This window comes from Schistocerca nitens, chromosome 4 (genome assembly GCF_023898315.1).
Source record: "Schistocerca nitens isolate TAMUIC-IGC-003100 chromosome 4, iqSchNite1.1, whole genome shotgun sequence".
In the NCBI taxonomy this organism is placed as follows: Eukaryota; Metazoa; Arthropoda; class Insecta; order Orthoptera; family Acrididae; genus Schistocerca; species Schistocerca nitens.
In genome coordinates, this window is record NC_064617.1 from 332,377,458 (window position 1) to 332,396,905 (window position 19,448).

The 19,448-nt window shown below is 40.1% G+C and overlaps 1 protein-coding gene across 4 annotated transcripts in view; it reads right to left on the bottom strand.

Moving 5' to 3' along the window:
* LOC126252807 (C-terminal-binding protein) overlaps positions 1-19,448 on the bottom strand; it is a 211,106-nt gene that overhangs the window by 18,079 nt on the left and 173,579 nt on the right. The window lies entirely within an intron of this gene.

Here is a 19,448-nt window from a genome sequence, read left to right on the forward strand (position 1 = left end):
GCAGTGTACGTTGGAGGTAACGTAATTGTTCTGCAGTCAGCATCAAATGCCGGTTCTCTATGTTTTCTCAGCAGTGTTCTTTGAAAAGAATGTTGCCTCATCCCCAGGGATTACCATTTCATTTGAGTTACTGAACCATCTCCGTAACACTTAACGTATTGTTTAAACCTACCAGTAATGAATCCAGCAGCCCACCTCTGATGCTTTGATGTCGTAGTTTAATCTGACCTGGTACGGATTCCAAACACTTGAGCAGCACTCAAGAATAGGCTATACTAACGTCCTATACGCGGTCTGCTTTACAGATGAACCACACTTTCCTAGAATTCTGCCAATAAACGGAAGTTCACCATTCACCTTTCCTACCACAAACCCCACATGCTCGTTATATTTCATATCGCTTTGTAACATTACGCCACATATTTGAACGATGTGACTGTGTTAAGCAGGCTACTACTAATGCTGTATCTGAACATTGTGTGTTTTGTTTTTCCTACTCATCCACAGTACTGATGATAGATACCCTTGTTTCACATGAACTTTCTCTGTCAAGGACAACACACTGGGTTCTTTAACTTCAGAATTCATCGAGCTACTCACATATATGTGAACCTATTTTATACTGTCGTACCTCCTTTAATAGCCTGCAAAGGGGCACTGTGTCAAATGCTTTCCAGAAATCTAGAAATAAGGAATCTGCCTGTTGTACTTCACACATAGTTCACAGTAAATAATGTGAGAAACAGGCAAGCCAAGTTTTGCATGAGATGCTTTCCCAAACCACGCAAAAAAATCTGGGATATACTTCTCGGTTTCAAGAAAATTTATAATATTCGAACTGAGAATATGTTCATGGACTGTGGAGCAAAATGAAGTTAGGGATGCTGGTCTGTAATTCTGTGGGTCCGTTTTTGACCCTTCTTGTGTACAGGAGTCACCGGCACCTTTTTCCAGTTGACTGGAACTCTGCGGAGGGTGAGAGATTCACTATAAATTCCCGCTAGTTAAGGGGACCAATGCCGCAGATTACTCTTTGTAAAAGCGAATTTGGGTTCCATCCGGATTAGGTGGCTTATCTGCTTTATCAATCTTTTAATTGCTTCCCTACATCAAGTATGCTTATTACTATGTCATCCATAAGTGAGTCTGTCCAATGGTCGTATGACAGTTAAGTTTGTATAGATCTCGTGCGTGAACGATTTGTTGAACGTGAAATTTAAAACTTCGGCTTTCGTTGTGCTATCTTCAGCAGCCACACCTGACTGGTCAACAGGGCACTGGATAGAAGTGTTGGACCAACTTAACGATTTTACATATGATCAGCATTTTCTTGGCTTCTCTGACAGAACTTTTGCTAAGATATGACTGTGGTAGTAGTTGCATGCTTTGTGTACAGATCTTTTCACAGACGCAAAAATCTCTACTAATCATTGCTTGTCATTATTTGCACCTTCTCTTTTGAACTGAGTGTGCACCAGCCTCTGCTTCCTCAACATTTTCTGAATCATGGTGGGTCTTTTTAATCCTTAATCCACTTACTAGGCACATTATTCTCCACACCACAATTTACAATCTGCTTAAACTTTGCCCATAATACCTCTAAATCCATCTTACTGGAACTAAGTGATGCCAATTCACTGTCTAAGTGAGATGCCAACAACTGATTATCTTCTCTTTCTAGCAGTAACACTCCCCTATTCTTCTTAACTTATTTATTAACCTTTGTAACAATAGTTGCTATGATGTTTCCATAAGGTTCTGTCTATTTCTAACTACAAGTTGTAAAACATTTCCATTGCATGTAGGCTGCCGAACAAGCTGCTCAAGACAGTTTTCAGAAAACTGTGTTCAGAAGTACTTTGTGAGACTTGTCTGTCCATAGCCCCCTGCGAAGAATGCATTAAATATCCCAGTCTATATGTGGTAGGTTTAAGTCGCCTCTAACTAGTAATGCATGATGTGGGCATTTATGTGCTACTGACCACAGACATTCTTTGAATGACTCTAGAACTGTCACAGCAGAATCAGGTGGCCGATAAAAACATCCTACAATTAGCCTGCTTTCACCTACACCTGTTATACGCAACCAGGTAACTTCGCTGTCACACTCAACTTCAACCTCAATAGAGAGAATATTTTTGTCCACTGCAATGAAAACTCCCCATATAACCCGTCTCTCCAATAAACATTCCATTACTCCCTAAATCTCTCACAGCTTTCCTCTTCAGATTTCAGCCAGCTCTCAGTCCTGAGAATAATTTGTGTACGAGAACTTTCCTGGAGGGTAAAAATTCGGAAACTTCAGTCCCACTAGCTCGACAGTTTACTGATGAAATTCTGACAGTGTAAGTACGTATACTCTTAAAGTGGTCTGACTTCCCTCTCCGAGTATCGACTGGCAAGTGTTCATCTGAGTATCTCAAACTACCCTCTAGCCTAAAAAACCCTTGTGTACACTCCACAAGTACTCTACAGCTAAAGTAGCTGCTTCCTTCTGTAGTGCACCCCTGACCTATCAAGGCGAGTCCGTGCACAGCTGAGTCTGCTGCCAGCTCCTCCTGCATCCACACACAGCATGCACAATCCTAGATATGCAACTTGCTACCTTCTTGGTGTGTCACCAATGGACGCCAACGCCTAAATGAGCTATGTAGATGGCCCTTCAGAAGAAATGAAAACTCCACTACAGACTACCTGAATTTACACTTACAAAAACATGAGATTAAACCTGTTGACCAGAAAAACATACGCAATATTTAATAAATATACTGCGAGGAAAAGATAGACAACTTGTCACCCTGTAGATCTGTATCAGGCAAAAACTTGAGCTTCACATCACGAACACGTGGTCCAGGAACGCAAAGATGAAGAAGTACCTATTAGTGTCAGAGGGCACTTACGATTCAATGCTGAAGATGAAGGTCTAGATACCTACAAAACAGCTTAAAAGTGAAACTAAAATGCTACAGAGTGTCTTTACGAAATGATTTCAAAGAGGGCAAGGCCTTAATCCCTTGACTGGAAAAGTCCAAAAGTTTTAAGTAAAACTGACTGTGGTAATAGAGCTTTGGCCTCTTCTCTAGTAACACTATTTACACTGACTAAAGACCATTCTACCTCCAACTGATTACTACGTTGCAGAAGAAGAAGAAAAAGGACAGTATTCTCTAAGGGATGCCATCAATTTAACTATAGCACAGTAATTTGATTAAGCACACCAGGATACTCATGAGCAGAATATCCAACATACGCTAGAACATCACTTCAACCTAACCAGACCAATGCACTGGTACACTTAGCCAGATGAAATCGGAGACTCTCCCCTCAAAACTGTTTGGCACATTCTTCAGAGCTGACAATGTCTTGTAAAAGTGACTCATTCAGAAAGACGGAAGTGCAGACAGAACAAATGCATCAAAGCACTTGAGTTTACGTACTAAGATTTGTAATCCCTTATTTAAAGAAACTGAGCAAATGCTTTTCTTCATTGTGTAATACTTTGTCTTTCCTAAAAAGAATGGTTTATTTATACATAAGCTAGCGACATCTACTGTTTCAAAAAAGGCGTACTCAACCATGTATTCCTGTTGTCTTTTCATTAGCACAAAATAATCCTAATGCAACTTATTTGGTTAGAGGACACAGACTGATAATTATGTTAGATGACTAATGAACTGTAGCGCCAGTTCAATAACTGCTGTCTGAAAAAAATGATACATTAGATGATTAATGAATTGCAGTGCCTGTTCAATAGCTGTAAAGAATGCATCTTTCTCTTCTTCATAACCATTTTATTTTTCTAATTTGACTTTTAGAATTATCGATACCATATTGTTCACTATCAAAATTTAAAATAATTGATTGCAGACCACCTCCACTATCGTTGTTGCTGTCTTAACACATAAAAACATGTTTCGTGGAGAGAGTAAAATAATACAGTGGTTTCTTACTTCTCCTGTAAGGGAATGAGATGGCTTGATGCTAAGTATATTTCACTTTCAACAGCAACATTTCTGCGAATATCAACTGAAAGTGATTTGTGGGTACAACTAATAAGCAGTCTCGCCTGGCGCCTGGCAGTGAATCAGGTGTTACTGGAGCTCACATAACACGGGAAGTTTGAGATACTTGCACACAGAAAGCAACCCCTATCGACGTGTCAAAGAGAAATCATCTGAAGTCTGACGCCACTCTGTCAATGTACAATCCTTTTAAAGATTAAATGAAAAGAATTATATTTAACTTACATGATTAAACTTTAAGGCAATATCATTTCATCAGCTAAGTTACTATGTAACTGCTGTTTAGAGAGGGACATAAAAGTTCCAGACAGCCGGATGTTCAAATACTTTACGGTGTTCGTGGAAGGGTTGCAACTGTTGCGGAATTTTTGTACACAAATCAGCTCACAAAAACATGGAAGTCTGAAATTTACAGCACTTATTACTTCCCCCAGAACAATGTCTACTGAACTAAACTATTTTGAAGCAGTTGAAGCCAATGACCATAGTGGAAGCTCTCCAGTTTGTCAGGCTAGTTTAATTGAAGTTCCTGTTCACAGATGACGTGAATGCGCTCAACAACCCACACAGCACGGGGGAGGAGGGCAGCAGCAAAATCATCTTATGAACATTATGCAGAATGAAACTGAGCTGCTAGCAATATTGAACCTTGATGAATGTATGGATTTCGTAACATTAGCACCTTGCACAAGAAGAGTACCACATAAGGGATGCAACTGGCGTTTACTTATTGCTGATTTCAATGCATCCAACAGCATCCCTGAATTTATAGCAGTGGTGTATAGCAAACAGAAGGAACAGTGGAAAGAAACATGTTGGCAGAGTGTCTGCCAGTACTAAGGAATTCGACCCACTCCCCCTAGAAGATCATGATTTACTGACTGGACAAGCAACGGAAGTCCCATATGTCCTCCCACCACCACCACCACCTACTCCAGTTCTGTCACAATCACCACCTATCCCATCAAAAGCAGGGCTACTTGTGAAACCAGCCATGTAATCTACAAGCTAAGCCGCAACCACTGTGCTGCATTCTTTGTGGGAATGACAACCAACAAGCTGTCTGTCCGTATGAATGGCCACCGATAAACTGCTGTTGCTGAGCACGCTGCCCAACATGACATCATTAATTTCAATGACTGCTTCACAGCCTGTGCCATATGCATCCTCCCTACTAAAACTAGCTTTCCCGAGTTGCGCAGGCAGGAACTCTCCGTTCAATATGTCGTACGTTCCCGTAACCCTCCTGGCTTCAACCTTGTTGGTTATACAATTTTCTCACCCATCCAGCCCCTTCCCTGTTCCCATTTCAGCACTACACAGCCCTTATTCCACCAGTGCACCCAGTCTTTTTACTTCTCTCCCCGCCCCCCCCCCACCCTCCATCTAACCACCCAACTGCACCTAGCTGCCCTACCCTCTCTCCACCTCATCCTTGCAGGCTCCCCAGCAGCAATTCACTGTCCCCACCCCTACCCTGCTATCCTCCCCCTCCGCACCCCAGCCTCCTCCTTATTCCCACCCAGCTGACATTCCCATCATGCACTGCTGCTGTTGCTCGCAGTGTGGCTTCAGCTGCCAGAGGCAGCTTGTTGGTTGTCATTCCCACAAAGAATGCAGCACAGTGGTTGCAGCTTAGCTTGTAGATTAAATGGCTGGTTTCGTACCGTGTGTGTGTGTGTGTGTGTGTGTGTGTGTGTGTGTGCGCGTGCGTGCGTGCGTGCGTGCGTGCGTGCGTGCGTGCGGGTGCGTGCGCGCGCGCTATTTTCAACACAGACCTTGTTGGCTGTGAGCTTATACTGTGACTCAGCATCTCTGCTTAATGGTGAGTGGCAACTTTCCTTTTAATAATATTGTTACTTTCTATCCTGGATTTTCCATTGTTTGACAATACCTAATTTCATGGATAAGGATTTATATAAGCTTTCTATATCACCTCCAAAGGGCAAGCATTTAATTCCCTTATTTGTTTGTCGGACATAACATCAGAAGGTTATTGAAATCATGTATTCTTTCCATGCGAGTGGTTAAATGTATTTAACTATGCACAAAAGAGAAGCAAACTGAAGCATCCAATCCCAATTAATATTACCTCTAGCCTTGCGTCAGGAGAATCAACTTAAAACCTTAGAATTAAAATAACCTGTACATATAATTCAGAAGGTATTCCAAGGAGTAGCTTTATCACCATGTTCCACAACAGCACCAATCGTTTTATTGTTTGTTCTTTGTCTACTGGTTATACAATGGCATCCTCAAGATGAGAGATAAGAGTTTAACTCCCCCCCCCCTCCCCACACACACACACACACACACACACACACACACACACTATAACCTATTTTGTTTTATTTTGTTGCCTGTTACTATGACGTATTGTTATGTGGAGTCGAGAGGAGATGTTTGGATGGGTGCACGACAGCAAGGTCTTCAGCGCCCGCATGAAAACAAATTGAGACAAGTGTCAGTGAAACACAAAACAGTAAGCTAAAATGGCATGGGAAATACAGGTAACAAAAACTGGCGAACTATGTGTGTAACCCCACAGATGCACAGAACAAAATGTGGCTAAAGTATTAGATCATTATCTAGTAAGTACACAGGATGAAAATGGTATAAGGAGCTATGGATGTGGCTGGCTGACCACAAGAAGAAAAAAGGAAGAGCCAGCCACTCTGCAACATACTAAACCCTCCAGCCTACAAGTTTAGGCCAAAATCCAGACGCATCACAGAACTTTAGAACCTTAGTCACACTCGTCTTATTATCAGCTAGAATAGAGGTCACATCCCCACCAATATCTGCTTCTACCCTTGCATCATGATATAAAATGCACTCTTTTAAAATATGGTTAATACACATGTGCACGCCACAAGCATAACAAAACACAGGGTCCTCTCGCCAGAGTAAAAAACTATGTGTGAGAGGGCAGTGCCCAATTCTAAGAAGAGTGAGGGTCACTTCATTCTGCCTGCGCAACTGGCAGGAGGAACGCTACAGTGGGTTGTTGACTTCACCAACCGCAGCTTATTGCCGTCACCACCAGCCATTCCTCATCCCACAACTGCACACACTTCCTGTGTAGTACAGTGACGACAGCCTGCAAAGGAATAGGACAATGTGCCATCCTGTCCTCTGCAGGCCTCCTTGGTAGCCCAATTTGCCTGTTCATTTCTCCATATACCTACATGACCTGACACCCAGCAGAATGACACCTGCTTACCCTGACACTGGATCAAGTACAGTAGGCCATGTATCACCTGAACCAGCTCCTCAGCTGGGTACAGGTTCTCTAACAATTTTAAGGTGCTACGGGAATCTGAGCAGATGAGAAACCATTTGCCCCAAATATGATGCATCTGCTCCAATGCCTTCAGGATCGCGTGGAGCTCCGCTGAGAAAATGGTGTGCTTAACAGGAAGGCGAACCGAACATATTGTTATGATCAGTTGTCAACTATTACATGCTCTTATGTATTATGGTATGAAGTGTACACTAGAAGAAACTATATATTTGAAAGCCCTTATGGTGAATATTCTTCACACTCCTATGCACCATCTTGCTCAATAACAGTATCACCTGAACATTCTTGGCCAGAACGAATGTTTTAGGTCAGAGCAATGCTTTGGTTCAGATCATAATTTATTGTAATTGATGATTACGAATATTAAGATCATTAGAGACAATGAGGAACACATTACCACACCGAAGTTATGCTGCACTAATTACAAAAAACATAGTAATTATTTGTTTAAGAAGAATTATCACTGCAAAAAACCACAACTTATTCCTACAGATGTTTTGTCAGAAGCTAAGAATATTTTAAAGATATTTTCATGTCGCGTAGAGTTAAGTGAGGTCTGTCGTCAATTCGCTAGACAATAATGCCTTGCCAGGAGACCTGCTTTTGGTGTCTAGAAATTGAGACAGTTGTGACATCTTTTGAACTGGTATTCTGTATATTCATAGCATATGAGAAGGGAAGAGAGCAAGCACTTCAGACCCTCTCGAAACATGCAGATCACATCTAGCAAAGAATGAAACAATTTGCTAAGAGAACACATTAGAATTGTCACTGAACAACACTACACACAGGGTAATTTCTCGCAGTTCACTGTCTTATGTTTGAAATTTCACCTTATCAAAAATAGATTATTTCAGAATTTCCTACAAATGTGATCTTTTACTGATTATCTCACAATCACCAAAACAATATATGAATGTTCTCCAGGAACTGCCAAGCAGTTTATGTACTTTACTCATCACCGCAAAGTGGCAGCAAATTATACAGATCCAGAATGCCAGGCAGATGACTCGATCAACGTTTTGTACAAAATACATGTGTTGTTGAAAGTTGTTTTGTCATTCAATGTTTATGAAGAAATGAAGTGAATCACAAGCAAGGAGAAACAGGTTTAACGACAGCTTCTGAATAAATGTCCTAGTTGATTAATATTAAAGGAACAGTGCAATACACAATGTCTAGGGGTTGCTCAAACTTGCATGATTTAACTTATATCATCTCTTTAGCAACTGATGGTGTGGCAGCTCCTTAAAACCAAAATGTTGTGTTGATAAGTCTTGGGAATTTTGGCACTGTAGCGATTAGACAATCACACCAAAGATCCATATGGATGGAGGCATATTTTTGAAGGTAACTACAGATAGTTTTCTTTGGTTTGCTGCATCCTTTTGTTGTTTGCAACCCAACTGCAACAAAACATACATTCTGCTGTTAATTCCAATAGGCTGTGGGTGTAAGTTCACACGCTGTCCCAGCAATAGGTACTTATGGCTGACTTAACACGATCTCTGCACACTTGCTTTCTAACAGTGAGAGATATCCTAGCCAAGAAATTACATTTTTTGATGCTCCAATATTGAGCTGCCGAACACTTCATGCCAACACCTACCTTGCAAATTACTTATACACTGTTTTATGACTATTTTGTTGTTAAAACGTGTTGTTCTCTTACTGAATGGATGTTGGCTGCCACCTAAGCTGCTTCATTAAAGCAATGATCTACTAATCTGTGAGATGCCCAATAACATGACAATAGCTGCACCAACCGCCTTCCTTCTTTCTGTAGTAATAATAAGCAGTTACACTCATGGCTGCTTCAGACGACATTCTTCCTATAATGCAATGATATTTTTGCAAGTGCATTATTTTTATTTAGACCTGTGTATTGTAAATGTCTTAAAATATTAGCAACAGTTCCTGCTGGTGACGTGTGCTACAATGAGGTCGAACAGCAAATTATAGTGGACACCAATGACCATACTACGGACAGCCCATCAACTCACACGTTTCATTTCCTTACACCTTGTCTGGAAGTTTAGCACAACCTTTTTGTATTCAGAATGCCTCATTCTTCATTCCTATCTTCGTTGTCTGTCCAGTGATATCCAGTGACTGACCTATTTCATGAAGCGAAGGTTGTACATCCCCTAGTGAATCACAGGTAACAATCATACAGACTGATGAGACGATGATAAGAAGTTCAGTGTTAGGAACAACACTCAGTGTACAATGTCAACCTTCGCGGTGTACTAAAAGTTTATGCCTTCCTCCACAGGAAGTTAAAAAGAATGGGGTACCAGTCATCATGTGTGTACTTCAATTAAAATTGCTCTGCGATTGACAGATGGCAGTTGTGGGGAGATGAGCTGCTGGCTGGTACACAACATGTGAAGTGCTCATGTGATCGACAGCTGCTTATGCACAAAGAAAGAAAGAAAGAAAGAAAGAAAGAAGTCATCTACTTATCGACTGTCACTAACGTCTACGAACGTCTATGTAAGCAATGGGTAAAGCAATGGTGCGGACTGCTGCTGCTGCTGCTATGTAGGCACAGCGACGTGTGAGATTCCATAATCACTCATTATAGGCGAATAATGGCAATAATACAAACATTCAGTCACATACATAAGAAAGTAAAGTATTATCTAAGTAAGTGGAGAAAATTTTGAGTCGTTACGTGAATACAACTGAATTTTTGGTACCGTAACATTTTTACACTAACAGATCTATGGCAATCGTATCTGAATCACTTTGACTATTGCCTTTGTAGTCACAAGAGCTGCTGTCAGAATTTAATGAAATAGTAAGTTGTTTTATGTTATTTTCTACTATACACTTGTTCTACAATGCTTTCATTATTACTCCCTGCGTGTGTCTCATGACATTTACCAATCTGACAGCGTGATTAACAATGTCTTTTGTTAATCTTTCTACTTCTGCCAGTGTTCATCTTTTGTTGTTCCTAGCCTTGTAACCCGTAATTTGAACCCACACTAGTTCAATGGAATTAAAATGGCTGTGATATGATCGTCATCTGAGAACCCTACGTCCTTATCCTTTTGCCAATTCATCTGTAACACAGAGCAACGAGATCCAGTAATTCACCCTTTCTACAGTTGCATGGTATATAAATTTTGTTCCTTTTAGCCAGTCGATGATGTATTGCTTTCTGGAAGTTGCTGTAGGCACCTTATCAAGGATAGCCAAATGGTAGGAGATCATAAATACTGCTGATAGTCTGTTCCAGCTTTTGGTGGATCTTTGATGTCAACAAGAGCTACAGAATAATTCACAGATTCCAAATTTGCATGCCTTTCACCACGATAAATCTCCGCTGCATTTTAAAACATCAATGAACAGCTAAAAACCAAGGAATAATTGTTTATCTAAATTCTCAGCTTTTTACACCTCTCTCTTGCGACATCTAGCGTTCAGTTACGCGTACGTAAGGGTGTCTGGATTCGTTTGCTAAGACAGTATACTTATTTTCCTGTGGAAGAAGACACGAAGTTTTAGTACACCACGTATACAGACACTGTATGGCAAGTACCATTCTAGCACCAAACCTTGTATCCCCATCATCAGCCTGTATGCGTATAACCTGTGATTAACTTTTAGATATGCAGCCTCCGCATTGTTAAGAATAAAGTCAGTTTATTGCACAGACAGAAGTATTACAGTAACTAAAATGAGAGCTATTAGTTTTATGACTGCATTACTAACACAACTTTCTCTTCTTACAGAAATAAAAAACAGTAAGCTTGACTGTGTATTTGAACTCTCAAATTTATAGCCCAGTGTCTTCCTTTTATGCTTGTGTGTCAGGAAGACAATTTCATTCAATTTAATATTGTTACAGTTGCTGTAATGCCAACTTAGAATGCAGATTTGACTGATATGATACATAAAGAAATGAACAAGAAACAAAAATCTGGCACACGGGGACAACTTTGTGGAACACAGTGGCATATTGCAAGAGTGTAAATTATGTTTACTCCACATTCTAGAGATATGGTTCTCTTTTTACTCATAAGAACAACTTCGATATGATGGCTGCATTTCACGTACAGTAGCATAGGACCGGAAGTCTACTGAATGTAAAGCAACCACATTTCTCATTGGAAGCTCTCTGAATTACATGGTGCAGGTTTTTAAATTTCACATCATCGTAACAACAACCACCACTAAATGCAAGCTATGATGTGGAACTGTAAGAAACGAAGAAATTGAAGCTATTAGTCAAATAGTTTATTGATGATCATTTGATAAAGATTGTGAACCTGAGATTTTTCTTTTCAGTATTTTGGGCAGGAACTAAAACTTTTACTAAAGACTTCAGCAGCAGATATTCTTTTGCCTGATTTGCAATGCAAAGCAAAATTACTACCGACTGTGTGCCCCCACTCCACCTCCCCCCCTGCAACCAGGTGGCCAATCACGTCTAGGACCCCTTCCAACACCAGTCGGTGCATCTGTATCATCTGGCAAGGGTTGTGTCCACAGAACAGGCAACACAGTGAGCAACAACAGGCAACACAGCAAGCATGTAGAGCCTGTCAAACAACCAAGAATGGCTGGTGAGTGGCCCCTAACACTTGATTCGCAACAACATCAATCACAAAGTAATTTTAATTAGAATACAGTGCCGACAGTGAATCACAGACAAGTCGGTGGTATTATAGGGGTGTTTTCAATTATCAGGGTCTGGTTCTCTTCGTGCACAAAAGGACATGCTACATGGTTAAGGATATGGACAAATTGTGTACTGTGTACTTTTTAGAGGGACATTTTGGAGACAACAATTGCATCTAAGACAATGCACCCTGTCAGAGCAGCATCTGTGAGGCCGTAACTTGTGAAAATTGACATTCATGTAATGAACTGCTTGCCCTGAGCCATGACTTGTACCAATGGAATACTTCAGATGGTGGTGGTGGTGGTTAGTGTTTAACATCCCGTCGACAACGAGGTTATTAGAGACGGAGCGCAAGCTCGGGTTAGGGAAGGATTGGGAAGGAAATCGGCCCTGCCCTTTCAAAGGAACCATCCCGGCATTTGCCTGAAACGATTTAGGGAAATCACGGAAAACCTAAATCAGGATGGCCGGAGACGGGACTGAACCGTCGTCCTCCCGAATGTGAGTCCAGTGTGCTAACCACTGCGCCACCTCTCTCGGTGAATACCTTCAGACAGCTCATCAGAAGTCTTCCCAGCAGATCTGATGCTGTCATGAAGGTGAAGGGCGGACACACCTCTTATTAATAGGTATCTGGGTACTTTTAATTGGACAGTGTATAACAATTTCTAATCAAATTAACAGTTTTCAAATTTATATGTATTATTACAGAAGTATACTGGTTAACTAATGAAACTCATTAAAGATCTCTGCAATACGAGTCTTTCTCGTACGATTTGTACACAATTATCAGGTAATGACATGACACAAGATAAAAATATTAACTCTATTCCAAAATTACTTCAATGTTATGGAAAAGGATTCTTTTGGCGATGAAAACAGTATAAGCTTTTGGAAAAATTGAGGTTCAGAAACTCCAGGCAGAGGTGAGAAAAACCTTCCAACTATGTTAACAAATACAAAGAGGTTACCGAATATTATGACCCCAGACCCACAAAGTGCACTCACAGCTCTAGGTGGTTCCTTCAACTGGAGGAGGAGGAGGAGGAGGAGGAGGAGGAGGAGGATGCTTGGTTTGAGGGGAGGGAACCAAACAGCGAGGTCATCAGTCCCATCAGACAAGAAAAGGATGGGGAAGGAAGATGGCTGCGCCCTTTCGAAGGAACCATCCTGGCATTTGCCTGAAGCGATTTAGGCAAATCACAGAAAACCTAAATCAGGATAGCCGGACACCGGTTTGAACTGTCGTTCTCCTGAATGTGAATCCTATGTGTTAACCATTCCGCCACCTTGCTCGATCACGACGACATAATAATACTAAGAGTACAGTATGTGTACCAGTGTTGCCAAATAAAATCTGTATACAGATTACTGAGAACTGCAAATCCAACCACAATTCAGTGGAAAGACAATTTTTTAGGCCAAAAGGCATCTTGTTCTATTATAGACTTCAGGCAGCTGGTTCCACAGTACTGGAAAGTTTTAATGAATCTGCAGCACGGTATCTCACAAGAGAACTTTGTTACAACTGATTTCTTTTGAAAACTTTTCAAGTACTTTGTTGCAGCAATATCATCTTATGTACTAATACCATTGTATTACTGTTACATAACATGACATGTGTGCAAACTAAAATATCAAATCTTTTCCACTTGAAACCAAAATTATTATCAAACAACAACACAGAAGATGGACATCTAATTACCAGCCATCAAAGGAGTACCAACAGTGACGTGATATGAAAACTTGAAACACAAAGGAACATATAACAGGGTGTATACATGGACAAGGAAAAAAAATTCCCCGATTTCCCCGTTAAAAACACACTTTTTCCGTGTTAAGTGACAGTATATTTACCCTCGGAACTGCAAAACTTATCAATCTTTGGAATGGTTATGGTTTTATGCACGCGCACAGAATTTCCCGGCACTTTAGAAAACGAAACTCAGGGAAAAAGACACATTTTGGAAATAACTTTCATGTGCAGCAACATGTACACTGCATATTTTCGTATTACGAAAGTATACATTGGAATTCAACCAAACACCGCATGTTACTTTCCGAATCATTGAAATAGAGTTTGCGACGTGTTTTTGTAAGCCAGTCATAGCTTATATCATGTGATCTCGCAAGCCGATGACAGCAGATATTCAGAGCGTAGGACACTTGATGTAGTCAGCCAACAGAAACATCACTGTTAAGTAACACGAACACACAAACAGGGCAAGTTAATACTTTAAATTAATATACATATCGTAGCTACAAGAAAAGCAAAGCTTTCACATATAAAATTGGCCTCTAAGGTGAAGAAGCGGCAAAAGAAGCTAAGCTTTCGTATATAATATTGACCTTCTCTGCATGTGTTACACTTGAAGATACCTCACACAAATGTGACAGTAAAATTTTTAATAATGACATAAATGTCTGATTTTCAGGGTTCGAAATGCTTCTAAATGGCTCATCATCGAAGAGTTGATTTTTAAATGAGAGTCAAACCCTCTGTGATTTATGAAATACATGGTACGTTCTCGCACATAGTTCAACTTACGAAAAAGGATATTTACTTTGAAAGTAACACTTTTCAAACCACCATTCGTAATATTTTCCGGCAACCTTTCAGAAATAGGTTCGTTTCAGCAGATGCCAGAGAGCGCAGACAACAGGCAACACCACACTTGCGCAGCTATCATGACGTAGGAAGTCCATATGTACGTACATGTAAAACATTGTAAGATAATACATTAGGTCATAAAAGAAACAAGACATCACAGGATACTCCAAGAGCATCGGAATTTCGTGAACCATATTAAAAGTGCCTACTTGAAGTGCCCATTCGTATGTACAGATTTCCAATGAAGTAGACCTCGAATTGATATTTAGCTTTTCAGGGTGGTTTTGGGTGTAAATGTTCTTGGAGCTCCAGAACTGAATTATATCGCTTTTGGTTCTTTATTATGCCATAATGCCATATGTGCTATAAGATGAAAAGATTGACTTGAAATGCAGCAAACAGTTGAAACTAGCCGGTACTGTGGAATTAAACATTTCGTTTCAAATACACTGACTGCCTCAGCGGAAATTAAAGGAAGTCAAATTTCTTTAGCAAACAGACAAAAATAACGTCATTGTTCTGCAAGGCGATTGATGTTTGACTGTCAGAAAGGTGGAAATAAAATCAAATCTGAAACTAATAACATATTTTAGCCTTCTGTAATTATTTGAATGTATTTTAATTCACTTGATAGCTCCCAGCCACAGATATTCGTTTTGTTTTCATTTGACGTGAGAGTAAACGAAGGGGAAACAGCAAAATCACTAAATGTAAACACGGGTCACATGGAGACTACCTACTATAACTCCGACTGCTCTGCGCATCTGCCCCGGATCTACGATGTTTCCTAACCGCGACAATGCTTTTTTTAAAAAAAAAAATTCGAAAATATGTTCATCTTGTAGCACACATCCTTCTGAAAAGTCTAAAACATAAAACATGTGTGTTCGAGGAAATTTAAGATATGTTATTTGGTCTTAAGTGTGCCGAAGTGCAGTGCCACACCTCTTCATACGGCATTCTTCTATTGCACGTCACTGTATTTCGCTCTGTGGAATTGAAGCGTGTATATTTTGTAATGGCTGCCATCAAACAATATTCAGGACAGTGGAAATTGAAATTTCCTGTGGTGCCTCTCCTGCTCCCAGTTAGCAGATTTGACAGCCTGCCCCTCTTTAAAAAAAAATCTCGCAATTAATAGCGGATGGGATTATTTGTAATCAGAAGAACAAGAACTCTTCAGAAAATATGCATTCTTTATTGCCTATTAGCTAATAACTTGCTGTTTTGTGTGACATAAAATTAAATATAGGATACATAAAACCAATAAATCCAAGACACAAACAAGAAAGCTCCTAGCATTTTTTTCTCTCTAATCTTGCTACAAGTTTACATGGCATGCTTTCCTTTCTGTGGAAGAATTTATCGCGATTATGTCACAGCTGGTGAAAGAATCTATTACCTCATCAAAGTTCGTCAAACATTTTGCTACATGAAAAATCGAAATGTTGCTATCTAATACCGAAAAAGCTGTTAATACAAATAATACCAGAGACTGGTGTTTCCCGATCTGATTACGTCTATTTTGTCACTGTCTGCTAGATAAAACAAAATAGGCCTTTCTGATATTGCAGCAATTTTGTAACACACACCAAATTAACGAGACTGTTTTGGCACAAATGGTCATTGTTATAACACGACAGAATATAATTCACGAAAAGCTTTATGTTAGGAAATACTCTTAGTTTCACATTCCATTCATATGCACCAGATTCTCAAGCATGAGATCAAAAAGTAGTATTACGAAATTTTGATATAAATTTGGAATCGTCTTGTTCTTCCATAATTTGTCCTGCCATTGTCAAAATTTGTTCGCCGGTTAACTTCACTAAACCTACCAGAATCACAGGTTTAGTTATCCCGCGACTATTCTCCTGTTAGGCGTTGTTACATGTTCGTACAACTCGTTTTCCGCGCTACTTCCAGAATAGAACTGCTAGCCAGGGACTGTACAACTGGTCCTTACTAGTGTAGCGATCTTGCCAACAATTTTCTGTCGAATTTTCATTTTCTTTGATACACTGAGAAGATAATATGTAATCTTTCTCACCAGTTATTCCTGTTAGTCGTTTATTTCCAATCTGGTAGTCTGAATCTATGGATTTCGCCAGTAATCTTAACAACGCTGATCATTCGCAACCAATAAACCACATAATCAGACAGTGATTGGCATTCATCCGTTCGGTTTTACTCCGCTCAGCTCGTATAGCCCCATCCCCTTTTCTCTGCGGAAAGTTTATTTCTAGATGCGACAAGGATTCTCCTGACAGACATCACGTACACTATGCATGCATTCAAAAATCAACTTAAAATGTGTTCAAAAACCGACGGGGATGCGTTTCAAAATCATATAAATAATCAATAGACCAATGTGCACCGACTGCTAGGCGCTTTGTGAAACAAGTCCCCCCCCCCCCCCCCCCCCGACCCCTCAAGAACATGAATTTGGCGCCCCCTTTTCCCTGTAGCATCTAGCTGCTTGCTGCAACTGCTTGCACAGCCAATAGCCACATTCCTGTAGCCAGAAGCGGGAGAATCTACTACTCAAACGCGACTCAACTGTGCATGCGCATGAGCCCGCTCGTAACTGCTAAAACAAACCTAATGTTAACAACTGTGACTTCACACTCATTGGAGGCAATTTTTTTTAATTACGAAGCCTTTGACACATTTTGCTGTTGGCATACGCTTGCAAGAGCACTGTGTGCCATTGTTGTATATGGCGCATTTCCTTTGCAATTTAAGTTATTTTTGTTTTTTTCTCTCATTTATGTTTTACTGTTGAAGTATTATTCTGCAGTAGTGGGATACAGTTCTTACCAGTCAAAATCACAAAAATTTAACAGAAAACAAAAACAATCAAAAATTCCCAGGTTTTTCCCCCTGACGAAAAAATTCTCGGATTTTTCCCGCATCTCCCCGTTGCCCCGGGTCATATACACCCTGTATAATGTACAATTCACAGACGCCTATTGGTGCAAAAGGTCATATCAGACCTATGATACTCTTAGTACAATAGCGAATTAAATCAACATGTAAAATCAAAACCTCTCCCATGAAGGAAGAGTCTTCAGATTGATGTTTTTAATAAACCTGCAAAATCCCTCTGGCAATCCAAATTGTAACCTCCTACCTACCAGCTTTTATCCATGTTGCAACCCTGCAAAATCTCCCTCATCCAACTGGCAGCCCACTCTCATTTATTCCTCCGAACATTGGCAGAACTTACTGAATGGAGAAACAGATATTAACACCTGCATGTCAATATCTTACTCCTTGAGCTAGTTTTTGTAATTTCCATTTAACATATTGATGTCATATTTTATTGTAAGGTCTTGGCGAGTGCATCAAGTATCTATTACCACGTCAAACTTTTATGAGCTCTAAGGACAAACTACCAAGCTTATCTTGTGTAACCACAGGAAGAGTAACAAATTGGTATGAAGAGCTAAAGCATCTGATGTGACTACATATATTACTGATGGGAAAATTTAGACTCTTTAAAATTATAAAGAAAGAAATGTAATGTACTACTAGCAACAAACACCTTAGGCAAGTCCGCTGCATTTAACGAAAGCATTGATACGAATACGATGCTAAGCTTAATGAGAACCTAAACACAACGTCAAGAGAAAGCATGCAGTAGGAACTGCAAGTACAAAGGATCCTTTGTGGAATTTATTTTGTTCAATATCTTCAATTCTGCCAAGGCAAGTAACTGATTTAATGTGGCTAAGATTCTAGCTACGTGTGAGGTAGGTGTGTGTGTGTGTGTGTGTGTGTGTGTGTGTGTGTGTGTGTGTGTGCGCGCGCGCGCGCATGCACACCCCTGTAGAGGTGCATGCATACTGACCCCTTTCCCATTTTCTATTCTGTCTAATCTTTCAAAAGTAGGTATGAAATAAAAATATCTACAATTTTCTACCTTGACTACTTACAGCTATGCTAGCAAAATGACCCCCGCGTCACATCACATCACACCCCATCCTACATCCTTCCAAGGAAGCATTAAACTCCATTTTATGACTTTGCAACTCCTGAGCATAGGCAAGTTATTCCAGGTTATTTGTTGCTAATCAGTTTTCTCATATAAAATAAATTATGTTGTTTTCCAGTAAGCTTTCACACAGTCTGCCAATGATTATAGATGTCTGGCTTGTGGGTATTGTTCCACCTTAGAGAAACTTCTTCCAAATACCAATACACTGAACACAAATTCTCTGAATTGCAACACAGAAATCTTACCCCAGAACCCTGAACTTTAAGATATAAGAATACATCTTTTAAATTCTACACGGGCAGAAAATTTTCAAGAACTTAGGTCAGACTGTTCCGCATGCCTTATGGAGAACAGGTGACCGTCAACTTGACTGCTGGCAGGCACATATAGTATAGACTACCAATGGGGTGGCCCTACTGCACACGCTCAGCATGTGCACAAGCCACTTTGTGATCCCTCCCCTTGGGCTCTCAGCACTGAAGAATGATCACATAGGCTAGCCCTTGTGTCATCTATTTGCTCACCATTGCCCGAACTCTAGCAATCTATCTGAATCAGACAGACACGTGAATCCTGTGTATGCCACAAACACCACTTTCAAAAAGGCTTTGGTAGAAGTCAATTTTTAAACAAATACAGATATGTGCATGCAGCTGTTATTTCTTTTCTTGCAATCACAAACAATATGCAAACTGCTGCAATCTAAGTTCTACATTTGCATGCTTATACTGCGCACAGCAACACTAATTTGAAAACACCATGCCTACTAAAATAAAGGGAAAAAATGGAGGAGACACTAAGGGAGAAAACAGTAAGCCCATTGATTTCAAATGCAAAACATTGAAGTTTTCCAAGCTGTTTTTTAGTGTCGATCA